The sequence below is a fragment of the Pseudonaja textilis genome, chromosome 1, assembly GCF_049901715.1.
Source record: "Pseudonaja textilis isolate UNSWEBS1 chromosome 1, rPseTex1.2, whole genome shotgun sequence".
Classification (NCBI taxonomy): Eukaryota; Metazoa; Chordata; class Lepidosauria; order Squamata; family Elapidae; genus Pseudonaja; species Pseudonaja textilis.
The window spans coordinates 165,194,485-165,216,141 of NC_141990.1; the positions used below are offsets into that span (position 1 = coordinate 165,194,485).

The following is a 21,657-nucleotide window of genomic DNA, read 5'->3' on the forward strand; positions in this document are numbered from 1 at the left end:
GGGCCCTCATGGGCCTGTGAACTCTGAGGGCATGAATAGGATATTCTCTAAGTTATCTTCTGTGATTTGTAGAATGTTTCCATGTCCATCCTGGCTCCTTCATGGAGGAAATGTGACTATTGAGATCCAAGAGACTGTCAATGCCAGCCTTGGGAGACAGGTTGCCAGCAGCTCTTAAAGAGCATGTAGCATGTCTCTTGTCAGTCCACTACATAGACCACACTAGGAAATTAACTCCCCAGAAAAGCTAATATAATATAATTAAGACTGGCTACAATAACAGAGTCTTGCAAGTCTGATTGTTCAACACCTCCTCCCTCTTCTTACACCCAATGAATCAGAGCAGTGTCTGCCCAAGCCAGTTCTGAATGTTATCTCATCCCTCCAGATTTCAAAAAAATGTTTCAGTCCCTTTTGCCTACGTAATGCTTATTGCATATTTCTGTCCAGTGGTGGGATTCAAAATGTTTTACTACCGGATCTGTGGGCGTGGCTTGGTGGGCATGGTGTGGCTTGGTAGGCATGGCTTGGTGGGCATGGAAGGGGAAGGTTACTGCAAAATCCCATTCCTTCCCCACCCCACTAACCTGCTTTCCAGCTCCGTTCTCCTGTGCAGGGCAACAAAAGAAGATCCAGACAATCAGCTGGGACTCGGGGGGCAGAGAATAGATAGGGGGGAGGCCAGTCAGAGGTGGTATTTGCTGGTAGTTCTCCGAACTACTCAAAATTTCCGCTACCAGTTCTCCAGAACTGGTAGCGGTATCTTCCTTACTTTCCATACTCCTTCCAAAAAGATCCTGCCTGCATCCATGGGTCTGGTTAACCTTCTATTTGGAGAAAATCCATAGCAGATCAAATTGAGCACCCTACATGAAGTGAAATGTCTGGATCCTTTTCTATCCGTGTTTAGGCTCAGATTTGGAATTAAGACAGCACTGGTAGTTTTTCTTAAAACCTTTATCACAGGTTGGATGAGCAGCCTTTTACATTTCTCAGTGGCTCTTGGAATATAACTGGAATACTGCAACCACTTTTGGTCACTATGCTACAAAAAAGCTGTTGAGACTTTGGAAAAAGTTCAGAGGAAAGTAACTAAGATGATCAAAGGTCTGGAGACTAAACCATATGAAGAGCGATGGCTGGATTTGGGTTTGACTAATCTAAGAAAAAGAAAAAATTGGGGTGCCATGATAGCAGTAGTACAGTGTTTGAGGGGCTGCTACATAGAAGAGGGGGTCAAATTATTCTACAAAGCACCAGAGGGCAGAACAAGAAACAATGGATGGAAACTAACCAAAGAGAGAAACAACCTAAAACTAAGGAGATACTTCCTAACAGTGAGGACAATTAACCAGTGGAACAGTTTGCCTGCAGAAGTTGTGGGTACTCAATCACTGGAGGTTTTTAAGAAGAGACTCCTAGACAGTCACTTATCTGAAATAGTACGGGGGGGATGGACTGGAAGGCCTCCAAGGTTCTATTCCATTCTTAATACAATCAACAATGTGATTTTATCAGACCATCTTCTGGAGCTGGAATCTAGGGACATTCTTTTGCAGAGATTCCATTCCCCTCTTTGCAGTCAACTTTAATCTCTTAGAGAAGAGGTCTGCCCAATGATCCCTGATTTTGGGGGGAGGGGGGTGCTGCAGAGATTGATCCTCTCTTCCTTGCTCTTTAAAATGAAGCTGCTGGGTGAGATCATCTGAGAGTTTATATCGCAATAGCAATAGCAGTTAGACTTGTATACCACTTCACAGCACTTTACAGCCCTCTCTAAGTGGTTTACAGAGTTAGCAGATTGCCCCCAACAATTTTGGGTCCTAATTTTGCCCACCTCGGAAGGATGGAAGGCTGAGTCAACCTTGAGCCTGGTGGGATTTGAACTGCCAAATTGTAGGCAACTGACAGTCAACAGAAGTAGCCTGAAGTACTGCACTCTAACTACTGTGCCACCAAAGCAATACTTACAACATATAGGTAATACACATCTTTATCCCTCTCCAGACTGTAGGGAAGATGCCCCTGGTGCCAATTTCAAGAGATAAAGGGGGCATAAGCAGAAAGCACTGCTTCCTAGCTGAAGTCCCTATTGCTAGTTCTCTAGTTCAGCATCATGGTGAAGATCAGAATGGCCTTCGATCTTTCTGAATTCAGAAAGTTGTTGAAAAAGGAATTGTTTTAGAGGGTAATTTAACCAGATTGGGCTACCTTTTTTTTTTTTTGCTTGTTTTGAGTTACTTTATTTTTTATGCCTACAATATTAACTGCTGAGAATAATTTGATTGTAGTGGAATATGAATGTGATAGAAAGATAACATAAAAACTAAGGTGATCAACTCCTTTATAAGGACTGGGATGAGAAGATGGAGAAATAAAGAAGAGTGAAAATAAAGAGATTGGGGGAAATTGAATAACCAGGTTACAAGTTGAGGCTTAAAAAAGGATTAGAAAATGGTTCTTCTGGTAATTTAAGCAAATAAAACCAATCTCAATTTCATATTTCGTACACACAATTCATATCCTGGGGCTTTCTTTAGGCAACACATATTTTTGCCACTTTATACATGTCTAAGGGAACTGTATCAAGAGCAAAGTTGCTCTAATTTGTCAAAACATCTCCTCAGGCAACAGGACACAAGTGGATAGAAAATTACTCAACAGAGCATATTATGAACCAATAAACTCTTCAGATGCAAATGCAAAGGCAAACAAATCTGTAATGGCTGATTCTGGAACTAGAAGAACCGTTCAGAATGACACAACAAAAGATGAGTGGCCCAAGAGGAAAAATGCTGATTTCATTTTCTGTTTATTATTATTAACATCTTGCAACTAGTTTTTGCCCACCCACAGCTCTGCATGGAAGATTATCAGGATCTCAACTGCTGCTAGAAGCAAAGAGCACACATTGCTCAGCGAAACCCTGGTAATAATCTCTGAGCCCTTGTGTTTTTTAAGCAGACTGAATATAGACTGAGGCTCAGGTTTATAAATCAATCTGGTTGAATTGCCATTAACTGGAATTTGAGTATGTGATTCTAGCCCCCTAAACCTGTTATCCATTCAATAAATCCTGAACAAAGGTGTGGCTCTAAACATGTCTGTAGTCATCTATCTATCCAGTATTTGGGGCTTTAGCCTTTCTGATTGAGAGCACTCTTATCACTCTATGGAAATCAGTTCCTTTCAGTTTAAAGACCCAGGCAAATGGTCTTCTTTTTGCTTTTTTCAAAATCAATACTTTACTGTCACTATTCCAGGACCGACCTGATTTTAAGAGAATGTACTTTTAAAAGGCAATGCTTCTCTAGTGGCTTATCAGTTATGGCAGGGGTGGGCAAACTATGGCCCGTGGGCCACATCCGGCCCGTTGGTCTTTTTAATCCGGCCTGTCGAAGATTGGTACAGAATTAAGGTTTGATGTGAATGATTGAATGATTGCATTCATTTGATTTTGACTTGTAATGACAGGCATTTCGACACCAGGTGGCGCATTAGGCGCAGTGACTTGATTTTGCGGAGATTTTGCAGTTTTTTATATGTATCATATCTTGTGCTGACCCGGCCCGTCTGTCAAATTTTAAAAGACAATGAGGCCCCGGAGCCAAAAAGTTTGCCCACCCCTGAGTTATGGTCTAAAATAAACCTTTCATTCTTAATGATGGATTATTTGGGGATGAGGACAGAATAGATCCACTGCTTAGGACACAATGAATTAAAAGTGTAATTTAAAAAGAAGTCACAGCACAGAACAGAATCAGAACAATTCAGAGTTATAGGCAAAGTCTGAAGTTTAATACAGATCATGGGATTCTGATCAACATGAGGCTTTTTTGAAGCATAAAAAGAGAAGAATCGCTTTGGGACAATGCTTCCTTTCTTAGAAGCCTCCTATGCTTTCCAAAATAAATCCTAGTCCTTTGGAGCAGATCTGGACAGATGCATGGATCCATTGATAGATTGAGACACTAATAAAAATCAGCTTTCCTTTCAGTTCACAAAGTCTCATCTGGGTTAATGAACTAGAAAAGATGCAACCGTATACAACCTCTTTTCTTCACTCTATTTTCAGATAGTTATGGATAGATTTTCATTTCGAGTTACATTTAGCAAGACAAAAACCTTCAAGATTAGCTGCTAGGCACAAGGAACTGAGCAAATTAATGCATGTTCAACATTGTTATTGTCATTTCACATAATCCTATGCTTCCTCCTTCAATGGTATAGGCCTTCTATTGCTTGCTCTCATACCTGGCTCCTGAGCTCAGAAGGGAATCTAACCAGCCACTGGAAAATCACATTATATCAGAGAAAGAGCCTCTAAGATATGAACCATCAAGGCATGACTATTCAATGAGGAAGACTTTTTTTCTCCAAACTTGCAGATTTTCAGAGTTATAAAATATTTCAGTTTCTCCTGATTTCTTGTATACATACCTGCTTTCAGTTAATCAATAATGTTTTGTGTCTGGGAGACTTAACATTTTGGAGAGGAGGCTGGAAAATGATCCAAAGGAGGTAGAAAAGGATCAGAGAGGAGGAATATTCTGCTTCCCCCCCCCTCCCTTTCTGGATTGTCCTGAGGACAGGAGAGTCTGATTTTTCAAAATTATATCAGAATCAGTGTAGCCTTTGCAGTACAACCTTTATATGTTTCTGCCACAGTAAGGAAGCCTTTGAGTCTTCGGTACCAAACATAGATGTAACTCCGATCCAGGGGTGGGATTCAAAATTTTTAACAACTGGTTCTGTGGGTGTGGCTTAGGTGGTGGGCATGGCTTGGTGGTCATGTGACTGGGTGGACATGGCTTGGTGGTCATGTTATTGGCTGGGCATGGCCAACTCAACATCACTCACATCGTGGCAGGCATCTCCTCGCCTGGCCTCTCATGACTGTGGGGATACTGCAACAGTCACAAGTGTGAAAAATGGTCATAAGTCACTTTTTTCAGTGCCACTGTAACTTTGAATAGTCACTCCACACAAGCAAAGTACCAGCAAAGGAGGGGAAAAAAACTCCAGAGATGTTCCTGAGACAGGAAGTCTAGTCCTGCCAAGAATGTAATAAGGGTTAACGGAGAGGCAGTTTCTGTAAGCAACACCAGAATGTTTCCTTCCTGCCTTCCTTACAGGATTAGGCCAGTAATTTCTTCTAACAACCAGTTCTCCGAACTGCTTAGAATGTTAACAACCGGTTCTAGTGAATAGGTGCGAACTCTTAGAATCACACCCCTGCTCTGATCCCGTTGTACCACTTTTGTTGCTTATTTTTCAAGGTGTAATGTTCTTCTGGAGATCCATATGCAGAGGAACTAAAGATTCCTGAAGAATCAAGAAGCTTATCATAATCTTATTATGAAATTGAGAACTGGAGTCAGTTTAGACAGCATTGAGATATATGACTAAATACATGTATTTATTAATTTATATCCTGCCTTTTTTCCAGGAGCTCAAAATGATTTAAATGGAGGGTTTCCCTTCATTTTACTGCCACACCTATTTCCCTAAATAAGTCTCAGCAGTCTCAGTTCAACACCTTAATCACTAAATATCATGTTAGCTATGACTAAATATTGGGATTTTCAAGATTACATGCCCATTGGCTGCTTTAGGAATTGATGAGAATTGCAAGACAACAGCATCTCCAAGCTCACAATTTCTTCAATATAATTGCACAGAAATCTCTTGAACTGACCAGAAATTTAAGATTGTAGGTTCAAAGAAAAGAAAGAATAGCATCAAAATAATCACACAACAACAAGGATTCATAGGACAGGATTGTTTAAAGCAATTCTTCTGCTTAACTACATTTTCAATGGTTCTCCTATGTGACAGAGTGACCTACTTGAAAGTGGGCATCATAGACCATATACAATGTCATATTACATTATAATAGCTTGTAGATGCTATTATGAAATGGCTTTTGTAAGTGAATGGTTAACATGCAATTGAAGCAAATAAATTCATAATATAGATGAGGGGATAGAAGGAGAGCTCATCAAATTTGCAGAAAGCACCAAGCTGAGGAGACTTGCTAACACTTTGGAAGACAGATTCAAGTTTCAGAGAAATCTTCATAGACTTGAACACTAGCCCTAAGTAACAAGATGCAGTTCAGTGGTGAGAAAAATAAGGTCTGCACTTGGGCAGAAAAAGCCAAATGCACAGGTCTAGAATAGGGGGTACCTTCTTCAAAAGAAGTAAAAGAGAGCTAGGTGTCCTAGTGGAAGATCAATTAATTATGAGCCAACAATGTGCTGCAACTGTCAAAAAAAGTCAATACAGTTCTAGGCTACATAAGCAGAGGGATAGACAAGACAATGAGAAGTGATAGTATCGCTTTATATTGGACTGGTGAGACCACACTTGGAATACCGCACCGAATTCTGGTCACCATGATACAAAAAAAGATGTTGAGTTCCTGGAAAGTGTACAGAGAAGAGAAACAAAGATGATAAAGGGTCTAGAGGCATTTATGTGTTTAACTGTTCTGTATGATGAACGGTTGAGGGAGCTACATATGTCTAGCCTATTGAAGAGAAAACTAGAAAACTAGTTGATATTATTGTGCAGTATAATGCCTGTCTCTTTCAATCTTGTCTGAATCAGGTGTGACACTTTCTAGAGGCAGTACAGGGCTGGATGGAGATCAATACAATTCCACTTTGAAAAGATAGAGATGCCATTGGTGAATAATTTGAGTTTAAATAATGGGAAAACAGCATTTTCTGGTTGTGCACCTTCCATAAAATCTGGAGTATAGTTATTCCTGGTCCAGTTTGTTATGGAAAACTTTGCTGGTAATGCCAATTAGAAATACCTCTAGCTATCCATGTTTAGGCTGATGCAAAGGTTGGTTACTAAGAGTGTCAAAACTTTGCCTGTGTTATGTACATTTAAGAATAGCTCAAAATATTGCTGTTTATATAATATCCTTACGGCAAAATTCCTCTTGTAGTATACACCAACCTATACCATTTTGGAAAGAGTCCTAATCATGCTTTGTTGACAGGTAGTGTCTTGAGAGAGAGGAGAATTACATGATCCACTCAGCTGTGACACCCTCACTAAGGAACTCAAGGCTCTTGAAAGTGCTTCAATAGTTCAATTTTGCAAGTTGAGCGTGGTATATCTCTTGACTGAGTTTCTGTTTCTTTTTAAATAAGTTTGATATTTCACCAACAGGTATTTTTATTCTAGACCCATGATGGAGAACCTATGGCACGCATGCCAGAGGTCACACGCAGAGCCCTCTCTCTGGGCATACAAGCTGTCACCCCAGCTCAGCTCCACCGCATACGTGCACATGTACTGCCCGCCAGCCAGCTGGTCTTCCAGTCTCTGCTGTGCATGCATGGGGGGCAGGGGGCATGTGCAGGGGTCACATGTGTATGTGCAGAGGGTGTGAGATGTCATGCATGCATGCAGGGGGTCATGGGGAGTCACGTGTGCATGTGCAGGGGGTATGCGTGGGGTGCACGTGCATTGCATTTGGGGGATGCACACATATGTGTTTGGGCACTTGGTGCCAAAAAGGTTAGCCATCACTGTTCTAGACAGACTTGTATTTTATTTTAGTGCAGTAAATCACTGTGATTTTATTAATCATTTCTGTCCTGGAATAAGTTTTTGCAAAGGATTGTATACAAACATCTTAAATACATGAGCTGTTAGTCAAATGAACTAATAATATGACACAATATAAAGTGATTGATGTTCAGTTTGTACAGATACTGTTTAAATAAACAAAAATGCTAAATGTTTTCAACAAAATATGAAACAAGACTATGCACAGCTGGTTGTAGCATGATCCAGATGATAAGCAACTCAACATTTGTCTCTGCCTTCTAAGAGAAGGGAGTAAAGGAAGAATTAGATGAAACAGATTTGTTGTTGTTAGTCGCGAAGTCATGTCCCGCCCATCATGACCCCATAGACAACATTCCTCCAAGCCTTCTTGTGCTCTACCATCCCCAGAATCCATTTAAGCTCATGCTGACTGCTTCAGTGACTCCATCCATCCACCTCATTCTCTGTTGTCCCCTTCTTCTATTGCCCTCAATCGTTCCCAGCATTAGGCTCTTCTCCAGTGAGTTCTTCCTTCTCATTAGATGGCCAAAGTATTTGAGTTTCATCTTCAGGATCTGGCCTTCTAAAGAGCAATCAGAGTTGATTTCCTCTAGGACTGATCAGTTTGACCGCCTTGCAGTCCAAGGGACTCGCAGGAGTCTTCTCCAGCACCATAGTTCAAAGGCCTCAATTCTTTGGTGTTCCTTATGGTCCAATTTTTACAGCCATACATTTCAACTGGGAAAACCATAGCCTTGACTATGTGTACTTTTGTTGGCAGGGTGATGTCTCTGCCTTTTAGTATGCTGTCTAGATTTGCCACAGCTTTCCTCCCCAGGAACAAGCGTCTTTTAATTTCTTGGCTGTAGACCCCATCTGCGGTGATCTTGGAGCCCAGGAAAATAAAATCTGTCACTACCTCCATTTCTTCCCCATCTATCTGCCAGGAATTGAGAGGGCTGGATGCAATGATCTTAGTTTTCTTAATGTTGAGTTTCAAGCCAACTTTTGCATTCTCCTCCTTCACCTGCATCAAGAGGTTCTTTAGTTCCTCTTCACTTTCTGCCATTAGTCTGTATATCTGAGGTTGTTGATATTTCTCCTGGCAATCTTAATTCCAACTTGTGATTCATGATATGCTCTGCATATAAGTTAAATAGGAGGGCGACAGTATAAGCCTCGCTGAACTCCTTTCTCAATTTTGAACCAATCAGTGGTTCCATGTCCAGTTCTCACTGTTGCTTCTTGACCTGCATATAGGTTTCTCAAGAGACAAATAAGATAATCAATCTGATTTTCTGTGTTGGCTGTCTGATGATGTCCATGTGTAGAGTCGTCTCTTTGGTTGTTCGAAAAGAGTGTTTGCTATCATCATCATATTCTCTTCACAAAATTCTACCAGCCTGTGCCCTTCTTCATTTGGTACTCCAAGGTCAAACTTCCCTGTTATTCCAGTTATCTTTTGGCTTCCTACTTTAGCATTCCAATCCCTCATTTTTTGGTGTTAATTCTAGAAGGTGTTACAGAGCTTCATAGAACCTGCCAACTTCATCCTCTTCAGCACCAGTGGTTGGGGCATAGACTTGACTACTGTGATATTGAATGGTTTGCCTTGGATTCGAACTGAGATCATTTTGTCATTTTGGGGATTGTATCCCAGTACTGTTTTTCCTACTGCTTTATTGACTATGAAGGCTACTCCATTTTTTCTGAGGGATTCTTACCCACAGTAGTATACCTGATGGTCATCAGAATTAAATTCACCCATTCCTGTCCATTTTAGTTCGCTGATTCCTAAGATGTCGATGTTCAGTCTTGTCATCTCTTGTTTGACCACATCCAGCTTGCCTTGATTCATGGATCTTACATTCCAGGTTCCTATGGAGAGTAAATCTTTATAGCATCAGACTTTCCTTTCACCACCAGATGCATCCACAGTTGAGTGTCCTTTTGGCTTTGGCTCAGTCGCTTCATTCTTTCTGGCTCTACTAGTACTATCCCTCTGCTCTTCCTGAGTAGCATTTTGGACATTTTCCGACCTGAGGGGCTCATCTTCCAGTATCATATCTTTTTGCCTTTTGGTACTCTCCATGGGGTTTTCATGGCAAAGATACTGGAGTGGGTTGCCATTTCCTTCTCCAGCGGATCACATTTTGTTAGAGCTCTCTGCAATGACCTATCTGTCTTGGGCGGCCCTATAGGGCGTAGCTCATAGTTTCACTGAGCTACGCAAGCACCTTCGCCATGACAAGGCAGTAATCCATGAAGGGATTCATGAAGTTAAACAGATTACTACCAGTTTAATAGAAGCACAATAATTAATAAGTGGATAAATAAGTTGCAGGGAGAGAAAAATATAAAGATACTAAAGCATTTTTACCAAGGACCTACAGTATTTTAAATATATATCTTAATACAACACAGAACCAGTTTTTACTAAACAATGAATGTTCTCTGGAAAAGGTTCTAATACTTTCACTGTCTTGTTTTGGAAATCCCTGATCCATCTGGCTTTTAAAGGCATATTCCTGAACGAAACAAGAGATGACTCTTTACTAGCTGACAACATTGAATTTCAGCTGAAATGATACAGGAATTGGTATTTTTATGACATCTGTGGGCTTTCATCTGACTTCACTTTTCTTGCTGCAGTACACTTTGCAAAGTGTGCATTCAGTATTTTCAGCTTTTCTTAAATTAGCTCATTTGATCATTACAGCCTTCTTAAGGAAAGCAAAGGCCTTATTCAAACACATAGGGAAATACCACAATTTGAGGATACAGTGAGCAGCATCCGGATGGAGAAAAGATCTCACTTGCAGATAGTTATTGTATGTCCCAGTTCTGTTTGCAAGAAAAATATGCATGTCCCTCCTTCCATGGACACCTAGAGACACTGAATACTCATGGCCCAGTTCATGGCTTGCTTTACCCAAGGAAGGAGGAGGGACAACAAGCAGTCTCCTCCACAACTTTTCATGATATTCCATGATGATCCTGATCAAACCTCCTAATTCATTCCATCTCCCCATTTTTTTTTTAAAAAAAGTGTGGGGGTGGAGTCATAGTCAATGACATCAGAGAACTCACACAGAAGAAGGTGGCATAATAGATGTTTAGGAATATTTTATGTTTGCAACTGGAACTTTTACTCAGAAGTGTCTGATTATCTTTCTAAATAAATAAGATCACTGAATGGACCTGCCCTGAGTCCAAAAGAAATCAATCCAAAGCAGAGGACAATCTGGATAGCTACACAGAGATTTCTCAGGCTTTGTGGGACAGAGCTATAGTTAGATTGCAATTTCTACACCTAGTATGGACTGCTATAATATATTTACCTGTTTTTATTTTTTTATATGTCTTTGGTTGTGACCGAAATACATTACAGCAATAAAAATAATAGACATTACTGTGTTTAGATTGGTATGCTGCATTTCTGTCATGAAAAAAAAATGGCACTACATACCAAATCAAACAACAGGATACATTTCTGAAATGTTTTCAAACATCATTTTGAAAAATTAAGAACTGACACAGAATGGTTACGGATTCATAACTTTGCTCCTACCTTTGGTTTTCAGAAGTTGTGTTACACAGGCACAGCAGTCCCCAAAGACTGATCTCTTCCTTCCCCTCACCCCTGCCATCCAATAAAATAATTATTCACCACAGCAGGTAAGAAAATGTTTTCTATGAAAAATGATATGGAGGTACTTTCTCTTGATCATACATATCCTGTTCCTTAGGATTGCTAATTCAGAAGTAAAAAAAAAAACATTGAAAAAGAAGAGAGCTATTTCTTAAAACAAAGTGAGAAGAATGTCTACACTTTTTGTTTCATATCTCAGATTTCAGAATGAAAGTTGGAATTAGGTTTATGCCACAAGTAATAGTGGTGGCCCCCCTTCCCATTTCTACAACATATAGATCAATACCCAGTAATTAACTGAAGGGCTCAAATATGACACAGAGAAGACTGAGAACTCAATTGGGAAAAACCAAGGACAAAACAGAACCAACACTCATGGCTTATTTTCAAAAAGCAGAGTTTAAATTAAATTTTATCCCTGTCACCTTCCTTTATCTAAAAAAGAAGCAATCAAGCATAAGATTCAATCTTCTACTTATGTATTTCATCTCTCTTGCCAGGCAGTTAATTGCCTGTTTATAAAAACAGCTACAAGAGGAGGTAAATGTTAGCACATCTGGACTATCTACCAGGGTCTCCATCTTGACAAGTGGCAACCCTACAATTATTAGATCAGTGGGGCTTATTCTTAGTGATACACTACTGAGGAGAACACTACTGAGGAGATTTGTGTCTTATTCGCATATTGCTAAGTATTATGCCTGAGCATTTCAACACCAGGAAGACCTAAGTAGAAGACAACTTTTCAAAAAGCACCAAAAAAGTGAGTCCTGTTAAACTCAATCAGGCCTATTTAAGGGAACACACACAGCCACTTTGTAGTCTGAATATATATAATCAGTCTGAGCCTTGAATAGTAAAAATGTGCCGGTGTTTTATCCCTCATTAGAGTATGGTTGATTAAATCAATAAACTCTTAAACTCTTACCATGAATAACTACCATTCATTCATACATTGGAAGGGCTCTCTAGAGACACGGCAGTGGTGTGTTTTCTTTTTTCTTTTTCTGTTAAGGTTGAATTCATGAGAAAACTTATCAATTGCTCGCCTGCTTGCTTGGTACAGACAGATTTAATTTGTTTTAAATTGCTACCTATGTTATTTTAGTAAACAAGCAGAGGAAAAATACCAGCATAATGCTTTAGATATATTCAGAGATATCAGCAACAGCATAAGTACTTTAATGCTGCTTTTTTAGAGATAAAAAAACTAAGATTGCTGCTGTAAAATATGTATCAATCGAAAGGGTCCTCACAAGAACTTAACTTTTTTTTTCATTATTTATTGCTGTAGTTTTAATAAAGTGACCTTGGTTTTGTGGCCTTGTAAGTATATCAATAGTTAGAAAGCCTGTTTATTTTTAGACATATTTTACATACAATCCAACTTCCCAGACTCCAGGTTGCATATAGTAATTAGATTAAAACAAAACAGATACAGTATTTTTGGAATTAACCTGCTGAAAACTCCTATGCACTAATTGTGTTATTGCCCACATAACTGATAAGATGAGGTGCTTCTTAGTGCTTCAGTTTGACAAAAGGCCAAGACCATTTCTCAGGGAGAGTGAGTGCTTTCAGGTTCTTTATACCTCAGCATGAAAGGGGCACACTGTTACCTGCATGGAAGTGATCCACTTCCTGAAACATTGAATCAAGGCGAGCACTGCACTCATTAAGCAGCACCGAGTCTTTAGGATTCACTCTCTCTCAATCAGCTCAGTAAATAAAGATTCTTCTGTAACAAGGAAGTACATTTTCTATTAGGGAATCTCCTAGATCGAAGGATGGAGAAAGACACAAAGTGTGACTTAAACCCAAACTCAAGGGCTGCTCAATATGGAACTTTCCCAAAGTGTTGAGGACTTCAATCACTCCTCTTCTTCCTCCAGAGATACTCCATCCTTCAGCCACCTGCTAATATTTGCCACCAGAAGGGACAACTCACAACTGCAAACCCGTATCACATCAACACAGTAATGTAAGCAGAGCTGTCCTCCAGTGAAAGCTAAAAGACTGCAGATTTATCTGAACTAAAAGTCTAGTCTGCCAGCTTCCTTATTTTTTTAGCAGATGGTGTGTTGTTAATAACTAAACTCTGTTCCGAAACCCAGCCTAGCTTTTGTGCATCTACACATACAGAGAAATGTGTCAAACAAGGGGTAGCAATTGTGTACATATAACTTTTAAACAAATCTGTGATGACTCTCATTATCTCCACAGGATTATATCACTAAAACTCACAAGATAGACTGGTAATGTAATTTGCCAGCAGTTTCCCCGGAGAAACAAATAGGCTTAATGCATATAAAACAATAGAAAGAAAGAATATTTATTTTTAAAGAATCCCAGAAAAAGATTTTGAAGCTTTTTAACCTGCAAGATACCAGTCATCCCCTGAAAATCCTGAAAAGGGCAAGCTAAAAAATGAGGACTGCATTAAGCGAATTCAATGGATGTTAAAGATGCAATCTGACTAATAATAAAACAGAAGTTATTTATAGTGCAATCATATTCATATCTACTCAAAAGAATGTTTCATTCTGTTCAATGCAACTTGCTAGCAAGAAAGTCTGCATGATATTGCCACTTAAATGAAGTATGTAAAAAAAGACAATTGTCTGCTTAATTTCTATGTATTTACTTGCCATGAGACCAGACAAACTAAAAGAACAACATGTTCTTTGCAGAAAAAAATAAGAAAAAAACCACGACTGTGTTGCCTGGAATCCTCATGATTAATATCAAACACTCTCCACCCCACCATCACTAAAGAAAGGAGCTCTTTTAAGTGCGTATTTAGAGAGCCTCAATTGTGAAACAGCACCCTGGGCTGTCATAGCACAAACAAGCCGGATCCCTGCTGGCATTGCCAAGGCACCGGCTGAGATTTCTGAATCACAGTCTCTCCCAGCTTGGAAATAGCAAAGAGCTGGGTTAAGATGGTTTTATAAGAAGAGTGCAAATCCCATGGCCCCAAAAGTTGTGGGTGTGCCTCCCCCAGTCACTCCCAAAGTTACCACCAAATTCTAATTATTAATATGGCTGAAAAAGAACTTAAATTCATTGGCAATAATCACAGAAATAGTATTTACTTTTTATTGAATTTATAGTCAATCAAATTTATTTTCCACTTCATACTAGTCTCTACCTAGAGTGTAGTCCCTGGCATGTCTTTTTATGGTTCACTCCCCCCAAAAATGTTTCCCAAAAGAGAAACAAAAAGAATGACAGAAGAAATTCACCATTATTTTACCGAGAGACATCACTGCTTTATATTGGCCAATGGCATCAAAACAGTAGAGATTTTTGTCCCTGAAGATTAAGTTCGTTCATAGCATTTTTTTTCTGGGTTTGTCCTGTGGATGGCTGTTTTGCTTCCTCCCGCCCCTCCCAATTCTTCTGGGCTCCTTTGCTCTACTTCCTTGGCAAATCTATTTTGACTATCTCAGAAGCATCAGAATCCCATGCAGGTGACCTTTCTTTCTGCTCCTCCCCTTTCACTCTCTTTACCATATATCAAATCATTTTTGCCTTGCTGGTATTTTCTCTGTTCCCAAACATGTTTGCTACAAGTGCCTAGGGCTGCCTTATACCAAAGCAGGCTGCTGATCTATCCAACCAAGAATCTCTGCAGGAAAAAGCAGCAATTTTCCAATCTCTTAGGCAGCCAAATCTTCTCCAGCCTTGATGTTCCTCAAACGGAAGCTGAATCTGGGACTCTGTGCATGTGCCACAACAAGCCCTTATGGGGCTTGTGCAATCTCTGATTGAAAACATCCTGACAGTCTTCCAAACGTGCACAAGGAGTAGCCCAGATTTTTTAATAGCCTGCATGATCTCATTTATTTGCATGACTTTTTAATCCCTTACTTACCACAGGCAAGTCTTATGTACCACAGATGACCAGGGTGAGCTGCTATATTTATAAATCTGCACTATGGCCGAGACTGAAAATAACTTTGTGCCATATTAGATTTATATCTTGCCTTTAATTCGAGAGCTCAAAATAGCATACATGGCACTCCCTCCCCCTCCTAATCCCATCACCACCATAACCCTGTGAGGTAGGCTGGGCTAAAAGGACTGGCTCAAAATCAGCCAGGGATTGACTCCTCCTTCTCCAAGACAAAGACTGCTGGAAGTCCAAAAAAGAAATGCCACTCCATCTGGGTGACCAGAAAGACAGCCACTTTCTCTTTCTTCTCCTCCATGCCTCAAATCACCGGAACATTTTTTTTTTTTTTGACTCAAGCTTAATGAACCAAAGTGAGGAAAATGAATCATTTCAGAGCTTCTGTCAAGGGCAGCAGTACGAATCTATATCAATAAGCCACAAACCTGGGTTCTTGGCTTTTTACAGCCCCTGAAAGGTAATTATGCTCATTACGGTCAACTTGCCATTTTACCGACTCCCCCCAGTGAAAGAGCACAGCTGGTGATTAAGCTCCCCTTGAAAGCCCTTTGCTGGGTTGAGACAGATGGCTTCGGAATCCCCACCCACCCCATTCACAAGCAGCCATGCAGGCTTCCTCTGCCCAATACAAATCTTGTGAGGGGGTGGGTGTGTTGGGGCTTACTCCCATTTGACAGAGGACAGGCTGGGTGCCTACGAGAGCGCCCCCTGGTGCTGCAGAAGAAAAGGTAACTCAGAGCTCTGGCTGAAGAGGGAGCTGATGACAATCAGATTGTGTTCTCTGCATGGGAAGACAATGCGCCTAGCGCCTTGTTTGCCATCAAGAACTACAATGAACACAGCTCTACTTGAGAGGTGTACACCCATTAATATATGCATAATTTAATCAAGCATAAGGACAAAAGTCCTTGGATGGCTGCATCAACAAGGAGTTATTAAGCTTTTCATCACACAGTTCTTAATTATCACCTGATTTATGAGACAGAATGAAAAGCAGCCCACATTAGCTGGGGATTCTGGGAATAGCACACAGTACAGAAAGGACTCCAACTGGGAAGACTGAAGGGTAATTAGAGCAACATGTTGAAGTCCCTTTGGGGTGCAATGTATGGTATATTTAAAAAGGTATAGTCTTCCTCCAGTCTATCTCAGCTCCTGTGGTTATGTGGTTTTCTCCATGTTATATTCTTTGCACAAAGCAGAAGTGTTTTGCCTATCTTTCTCTTGGATTTTCTTCAATTTCCCAGCCTGTTCTGCACTCTGGGGTTTCCTGGTGTTCTCCATCAAACTGTTAAGCAGTTCCAGTCGTACTTAGGTTTTCTGAGATCAGCCAAAATCAGCTGAGTTCTGCCACCTGTTATGTCTTATATTTCCTCTGGTTTAATTAATTTTCTTGTATATTTATATTGTGGGAAGAGGTTGGCATCGAAAGAAACCATACTAGCTGAACTCTCCGGAGCTAATGTTCCACTTTGTTTTATATTTACAAATAAGTACAGCTGAATTATTAGGGTTTGAACAAAAACCACAGATCATGAAAAGGGGGTTGGCAGCTTGCCATGTGACTGCTTGGTTATCTCTTTAATAGCATTGCAGCGATGAGTCAACAATATATCACAATGCACACAAAACACTGTGGAAATGAGAACAGAATGCGCTGTCCAGCATCTCCTTGAGGTTTTTATTTAGACTACACTGAAATTGTCCTTCAGCCAAATTTCAAATAAATAAATAAATCTGTGAGCTCGGTGTTGGTTCTAGACTGAAGTAGCTCTACATGTGAAGATTCATTTCCACAATCTGCACTAAACATTGTCAGCCTCCTGAGAAATACCACCCGGGAAATAAATGCGTGTGCTGGCTTCAGCTCCATAGCAACCCAGAAAAGCGAGGATGAACCTGTTGCTGCTATTCGACATCAGGCAGGGTGACGCCCATAGCAGCACCGCTTTCAGAAGAGGAACACTGTCACTGCAAGCTGTGAAGTAACGTCAGCACCACCAGTTTCGCAGATCTAATGCTCTCTCAGCACATTTTTTACAGCTTCTGGAAAAAGAGCCAAATCTCCAGATCACGCCTTCACTTAAAGGGAACCACGGAACAGCCAGAGAAAACCAATCAGTTCTGTGATGGGGATGCCTCCTCTGCAAGACACTAAATGGAAAAACAAACTGCATCTGCCACAGACCGAGTGGTCACTGTGGGAGACTGGAGAGAGGAATTAAAAAGGAAAAGAGACACAATGTACAGAGTCACTTTTTAGGTCAGTTCATAGATCAACACTATGTCTACAGAGAGATGGGCCAGAGAAGCAGAAAGAATGACATGTCATTCATATAAAGACAATAAATGAAGTGTGAAAAATTATGACACGGACAACTCAAATTACAGAAACCCATCTTTGCAGAAAGTACATGGATTTTTGTACATGCTGGAAGCTGGGAATGAAAATGTGGCTTTTATCTGCTTGCTTTTGATCCTTGCAGTGAGAGAGATTTGACAGTTTTGCTAGTTGGTGGAATGGAGAAAGGATTCTGTCAGTCCTCAGGGGCACACCTCCTCCTTTCCCCAAAGCCAGTCTCCATAGAAGCAGCCTTCATTTGAATGCTAGGGTGTGAACGCTATCCCAAACCTGTACACCAATGACTCAGGATGTCTGTCTTTGGAAGACCGTTCTTCCTGAAAGACAAAGGCTGCACCAGACAGCCGCTCCAGCAAAGGATTTTTGCACTCTTTACCTACACTTAGTTAGGCACAAACATTTTGCACACTGTTTCACTTCCACCCAAGCTTTGTTCTCCACTGCCTCACTGTGGTTATCTCACATTTTCAGCTATCCCTTTTTCTATGGCTGATCATTTCAATAGAAGGAAAAATTGGGGGAAGGAGGGATGATCTCTTCCGTTTGCTTGCTTGCCCCCAGTCCTTCCTCGAAAAACCTTTCAATTTTCCAGAGTTATTTACTAGAGGTTATGAGTTACAGTCCTAAGAGCATTTGTATCCCAGGCTCACTGATACCCTAATCGACAAAATTAAATTTAATCTCTTTTCAAGAGGGGGAGGGGGAGATAAAGGTTATCAGTCACCTTCAAAGCACATTTGCTTAAGAGTTGGAGACTGCAGCTGGAAATCTTCCCATTGCTGCTCTTTCTCAGTTGGTCAAAATTGTACAGATTCAACAAAGCCTCGCCCCAAAATTGTCAGGCTTTCTCAGCTGAGGCAATGAAAATGGGACTTATTGAAAATCTACTCCCTTCCCCCTTCCTTCTTCCCATTTTCTTGAAATTTCTGTTCTTAAACAAAAGAAGGGTAGTCAGAGAAAGAGATGTTGCTGCTGCATAACTGCGTTGCTCTTTTACAGGGAGGGGAGAAAAACCTTTTAAAAAGGCATTGTGTCTGCTGTAAGTCACTGAGGGGAAAATCACTGGATACCAAATTTTGCTAGCCTAGGAAACCTTGAACAGTCACAAGATGGGGAGAAGAGGTGTCGGAGCTCTTTTGTTCTTTCCTCTTCACAACAGAACACGTGCACACACATTTCCAAAGCCACCACCCCAAATTCAGCGTCTCCTCTCCGGCTAGAAGGGGGGGGGGGGAACCTTATTCATTCGATTTTCAAATCAGGTTTTCCCGAGGCGGCTCAAAATCCTTTGGCCAGCAGCGCGACCTTCTGCTTAGGACCAACCCTCGACTGGTCCTCCCTTATCGCCTTCCACCTTCTCTAAAGGTGGCAGGATTTGCTCTCAGCTATCGAAAGAAATCGGCCGCTGCCTGCCGCCACCCCGACCCAGCCCGAACAGGTTCCCTTCAAGAATGCCGCAGCCAAGGGGAAACCGCTGCGCCTTGCCTCTCCCACCCGGGGGGGAGCCCAGCAAAGAGACCCCGCCGGAGGGCTCCTAGAGAAGGCGATTTCCTCCACCCGGGCCAGGAGGAGACCCTTCCTACAGGCGAAATAGGAGCCGAGGAAAGGCGGCAGAAGAGAGAACAGGGGAACGGCGGGGCGGAGGGAGAGGGAGAAACTCCGTCTGGGTTTCTGCCCGGCGGAGCAGGGAGGCTGACGCGTGACGCGCCCGGAGCTCAACTCAGAGGGGCCGAGGAGGCGCCGGGAGGGAGCCCTTACCCGAGACAGCTGCTCCGGCGAATCCCACAAACTGCGGAGATGAGAAGCTGCAGACAAACCCTGCAACCGAGGAGCGAAGACGCCGCCCGCGCCGCCGCCGCCAGCCCCTGGGACACACCTCCTCCTCCCTTCAGCCGCTCCGGCCCGGCCCCCTCGCCCCTTTACTCCACGCCCAGCCGTCGCAGCGCCACCCTCGCCTCGCCGCTCCCGGGCTTTACTCGCTCACCAACTCAACGAGCAGGCTCCGCGCTGGGCGGGCCCCGGCAGCCGAGCAGGGGAAAGTCGCCGCAAAGCAGTCCCGGCGCAGTGCTGGACGCGGCGGTCGGAGGTTTCGCGCGGGCCTTCAGCCGGGCGGAAACCCGCAGGTGGTCGCCGTGGGCGGTGACGGCAGCAGCAGCAGCAGCAGCAGCAGCAGCAGCAGGGGACGGCGGGGGTGAAGGGGAGGCGTTGGCGAGCACACACTCCCCAGAGCTCTTCTCTAGCAGCCTCGATAGTTTTGCGTCCCGATTTGATCCAAATAAGACTACTTGCGCCTCTGTATTAGGTGCATATGGCCGGCCGAAGAATCCTGCTTCACGGCAGGTGGCTGTTGACAGCCAGCAGTCCTTAAGCATGTATGTGACTTGGGAGAAACTAAAGTATCAGCGTCCAACCAGCTAGCACCGTTGCATTCACATTGCAAGGGTGGTGACTGGACGCCACGGAGAGTGACCTTGATCGTTTGTAGCAATCTTCACCGGGAAGAAAATCCAACGGGCTCATTCAAGTAGAATCGCGAGTTAGCGCAGCATAGCATCCATAAGGAATTCTTGGCAGAACAGCGTATGACCGAAAGTCTGCCTTCTTAATGTACAGCGCCATCTTTTGGCGGCGCAGCCAAAAGGTCTAATCTTCCCTTGCCACAATGCTTCTTCACATTACAAAATCCTCTCTCGTGTTCCACAGTGCTGTGTTAATGAATCCCCCAAAATTAGCAGTTATATAACTATATATATATATATAACTATATATATATAACTATATATATATAACTATATATATATAAAACTATATATATATATAACTATATAACTATAACTAAACTATAACTATAACTATATCTTTATATATACTATATATTATATATAGATATAGGTATAGATATAGTTATTTAGTTATAGTTATATATATAGGGCTTTGCAGAAGGTGTCTGACCATGCCCTCTGGACTGTCAGCTTGATGTCTGAACTCTCCAGTACTTTTCTGAGCAAAAGTTTGCAAGAAGCAATTTGAATGTGTCAAGACAGCTGCATATCTGAGCAGCATCTCACATTTTATCTTTTAAAAAATAGGTGTGATCTAGCAAAAAAAAAAAAAAAGCAATGCAAAGAAGTAGTGACAAAACATTGTATCCAGAGCTGCTGAGCATTTAATGTTTCCCGTGGTTGTGCTACCAACTTAGAAGAGGTTCTCTGTTGAGTCAACGATATTTCCAGATTTTCAGTTGTTAAAGAATCTTAACAATTTAAGCATGGTGAACTGAAGGAGGAAAGAATCAATATATTGGAAACAGTAGGAACTGCAATGATAAGGCTTGGTCTGGTCTATGTCTCTTCAACGATTATTCCCTCCAAATCAAAGGAAAAACTGATTTTCAACAGTGATTGGGATGCAACTCTTTTTGATGGGACTGAAGCTACTGGCATTGTCTTCCAGAACCCAGGAGCCTTCTGGGCCTGTTTTTGCTCCCTTGCATTCAGCGAGATCCCCTCAAGGCGGCAAAGCATGAAAGGAAAAAACGGTAGCAAGATAGAAGGTTTACATAAGGATGGATTCTGCCAATCTGTCAGGAAAGATTGAAATCTGTTCTATGTGTGTGTGTGTGCATGCATTATGGTCACTACAGTATTCTGCTTTGGCAGTCTTAAGGGGGTTAAAAAACAAAGGCAGGAGGGCAATTTTTTGTATATTTACTTATACGTTCAAGTTTCTTGATTGTAGATTTCTAGACCTTAAATGTTAGATCTAAACCTTAGATCACATATGTACTGAAAGAGACAAACTTCATCTGAAGACAAAGAAAACCCAAGCAAATTTCAAGGTTTTGCTCTACAGCAAGCAGTTGCCATGGAGATGGCAGTGTGCCAACACAGGTGCCACGTTTCAACATCCTATTTTCAGATTCTGGCTGATGGCATGTTGTTGAATATGTCAATATGCCCTCAATTAAGGCCACGGTTCTCCCCCAGTTCCCTAGGAGTAAGCCTGTTTCACTTAAGAGGTCCCTTATCTAGGGCCACTCAGTTAATAAAATAAACAAATAGCTTAATGGGTCCAATCTCTGGTTCTCACCAAATTTCTGCTTTCTGCTGGTATATTTTCATAACCTGAGGGAGAGATTCTTGTAAACCAAGTGGG

The 21,657-nt window shown here is 41.7% G+C and overlaps 1 protein-coding gene across 21 annotated transcripts in view; it reads right to left on the reverse strand.

The window, feature by feature from the left end:
- The window catches only part of MAP2 (microtubule associated protein 2), a 254,639-nt gene extending 235,271 nt beyond the window's left edge, over nucleotides 1-19,368 (reverse strand). For 14 of the 21 annotated variants that reach the window (XM_087919629.1, XM_087919627.1, XM_087919625.1 and 11 more), the window contains exon 1: nucleotides 19,261-19,368. The gene's annotated coding sequence lies outside the window, so the exon portion shown is untranslated. The remainder of the gene's footprint in view (nucleotides 1-19,260) is intronic. The other 7 variants (XM_087919648.1, XM_087919647.1, XM_087919644.1 and 4 more) reach the window with 3 other exon arrangements.
- Nucleotides 19,369-21,657: the final 2,289 nt, after the last annotated feature.